General features: G+C 50.6%; 1 long non-coding RNA gene across 1 annotated transcript; it reads right to left on the bottom strand.

Annotated features, from left to right (window-relative positions):
- Positions 1–366: 366 nt before the first annotated feature.
- Positions 367–1904, bottom strand: LOC143434782 (uncharacterized). Its single transcript, XR_013104539.1, has 2 exons — positions 1503–1904; positions 367–652 (listed from the first exon to the last, which is right to left on the bottom strand). It is a non-coding gene; the product is annotated as an uncharacterized LOC143434782 (long non-coding RNA).
- Positions 1905–3169: the final 1265 nt, after the last annotated feature.

The raw sequence follows: 3169 nt of genomic DNA on the forward strand, positions 1-3169 counted from the left end.
CTGGGTGGCCAGAGAATTGGGGACTCTGGCAAGGTACAGGGCTCCTTCTACCCTATCCCCATCAATTTCAGGCAACTCTGTAGGCTATCACAGGACTCTGCGCCTGCCCGTACTTAGTCTACCTGCTTGTAGCATCCCAACACTCAGTGGAGTACAGCGAATGCCTGACATTGGCGTTCTTGAGAATCTCCGTTACTCTTGGATGCTTCCAGTGCCTTTTACAGAGAATACCGGAAGCTAGCCTGAAGAGAATCAGTGTTCATTCATCATGCCCTGTCACCAGCCCCTGCCATTTGGTTTGGTGGTGGTACATTACATGTCCTCCTGCCACCATTTGTGTCTTTACTCAGAGGTACCAATTAATAAGTTTTTTTGTTTGTTTGTTTGTTTTTTTTACTGAACTGACATTCAAACATTTATTATTTTAATCTAGTTCTCATAGGCTCAACTGCCAGGCGGGGAGGGGATGGGCCAGGAAGGGATCTCCTGGGCTCTCCTCAGCAACTTGTCCTATCTGAAGGTCACCTGTGTGGACTATGGTCTCTGCAGAGCTTGCTTCAGTCGGTCCTTTGCTCTTGAGGGGGTGGCCCAGGCTTTGCAGACTCAGTAATTCTCTGGCTTGGGCCCCTGCTGGCCTCAAGTTCATTTTGACCTGGAGACAGGTGTGAGAAAGAGATGCTGGCTCATCTCCCTGGCCACCCAGGACACCTGGCAGGGGCCTGCTGCACAGCCGCCTGGGCCCAGCTGCTGCCTCAGCACAAAATGTACCCTGTAAGCAAGATCTGTATTGAGCTCCCAAGTAGGCAAGCAACAGCTGCTCTCACCCAGAAGAGTCTTTACAGACAGTACAATGGCAGGGATACAGTGTTACATTCAGGGAGGGTGTGCACGACGTATTCCCAAGGCTGAGCACCCAAAGTGGCCAAGGTCATGGGCCACGAAGAGTGACCTGAGCATCTGAACAGGAATACACTTGTCTGTAACCTCCAACCTCATCCTGGGTTCTAGGTAGGCAGACTGGCTGTCATAGTCCAGTATCTATGGAAGGGGCTGATGCCCTATGCTCGTTCTACAGTGGGGTCTTGGGGATAAGCTCCTAATACTTGTACTAAAGTGTGATAGGTGGTTTGGGGTGGGGAGGCACCTATTAATCCCAAGTAGGGAGCTTTGGCTCCAGGTGACAGTTGGGAACATCTTCCCTTTCTGACACTTCAATGATGACCCAAAGTCAGGACAGGAAGCAGAGGAGGCTTTACATCATTGTGGCAGGAGGAGTCTCTTGGGTCTGGTGCACAAATGTGGGTCTGTTACTAAGGGATGGCAAGGGCTGCATTAGAGCTAGCACGGAAGAGTTGGCACTTTTTTTTTGGGGGGGGAGTCCCTCAGCTTCTCCTTAAATTACTGGGTACAGTGGTGGGGAGGTATGGGTGCACAGACTGGTAGGCAAAGGCATGTGCTGATGCTGTGGACTCCGAAGGCATGCGCTAGTGGGTTGGACTCACTCCATGTGGGAGAGCATCCTTCCTTTTTGCTGAACTCTCCATCCCAGGTTCATTGTCCGCTGTCAAGGGGAAGTAGAGAAATAAAGGCTGGCTAAGAATTCCAGGCTGTGTTGTCCGACCAAGGAAGCCAAGGTGAGCTGGGCAGGAAGATTCCTGCTGGACTCCAGAGTCTGTAGAAGACCCCTCCCACCTTCCCATGATGCTCCATCCTGGGCTTCCCAAGACCCAAGAACTCCTGGAGGGAGAAGCCTCCAAAAGAGGGTCCAAAGTTCTGAACTGGCAACTAAATCCACCACTGACCTCTGATTTTGTAGCTGGGGGACTGAAGACTGAGACAGAGAATAAGACCACACTGTGGATGAATGGCTGAACACCGGCTGCTTGAGTGCTGCAGAGGCTGGACCCACTGGGTGTCCCAGTGGGACTTTGTGTTCCTAAGGCTTGTATCCTATGGATACAGCAGCTCCCGTGGGTCTGGGGATCTCCAAGCATGCAGTAAATTCAGAGAACATTGCTTCTGATTCCGAACATTTTTCTTCCTGTGGTTGGCCCTGTTTACTGAGGGCTCTGTCGTTAATCAGAATACTGAGTGAGTGCATGCACCTAGCCACATGCGGTGCGCAGGGTGTTCTGGGGAATTCACTTTTCTGGGTAAGGCAGGGTTAACTGGAATCCTTAGGCTTTATTGAAAACTTTTCTACAAATGACGGGCATTTCCCTCCACCACCACCCCCCCCCCACACACACACACACTCTGTATTTTGAAAAGCTCTACCACTTTCTAAATATGTGACCTTGGTCAAGTTACCTAACCTCAATAACCTCAGTTTCCTGATCTGTCAAATGAGCACAGTGCTGACTCGCAAGGTTATAACAGGAAGAAGCCATGCTCAGCCTGCACGGTTTGCTTCAGAAGCAGCCGGTACTGTACTGTCTTCAACGTTGGCTGTGGGTCCTAGGAACTAAAGAGCCATCTGCTCCAGTGACATCCTCCCTGGGAGACAGTGTTTTGTCTTCTCAGAAAAAGCAATATAATCCTTGTACTGTATGAGCCCAAGACCCTGGGGCTGGAGCCTGTGTGTTCCCTGGGTTTGTTGTTTCCCCTGGGAAAGAAATCAGTTGGCGAAGGGAAAGCCTGGGCCCCGGTCTTCCTGACAATCATTCCGTCCCACCATCTCCTCCACCTGGCCTCTGAGCATAGTGTAGGATCAACTCTTCCCATGGAAGAGACAGGAAGGGGGTGCCCAGCCCCTAGCAAGGCAGGGAAGATACGTGATTCAAGGAGAAAGCTGAGCAGGCTCTGGATTCTGGGCAAATGTAGACAAAGAGAGTCCTGGGCTTGAGTCTCAGCCTGATGTACCCAGGGAGCTCATTTCTACCCTCCTCCTTTTTCCCTCCCTCCCTCCTTTCTTTCCTTCCTGTCTTTTTCTTTCCTTCCTCCTCTGACTTGTTTTCCTCTCTTTTCTTCTGCCCCTTTCTTTTGCTTCCTCAGTTTTTCATTTCAAGATTGCATCTTGCTGTGCTGTCAAGGCTCAGCTTCAACTCCTAGGCTTCAGTATGGCTCCCTCTCAGCTCCTGAGTAGCTTGTGTCCCTGCTGGGCTCAGGAAGGCTTTTTTTTTTTTTTTTTTTTTTTTGTCCAACTCCTGGATTGACCTAGGTTGAGAGG

The sequence above is a fragment of the Arvicanthis niloticus genome, chromosome 17, assembly GCF_011762505.2.
Source record: "Arvicanthis niloticus isolate mArvNil1 chromosome 17, mArvNil1.pat.X, whole genome shotgun sequence".
NCBI classification, from domain to species: Eukaryota; Metazoa; Chordata; class Mammalia; order Rodentia; family Muridae; genus Arvicanthis; species Arvicanthis niloticus.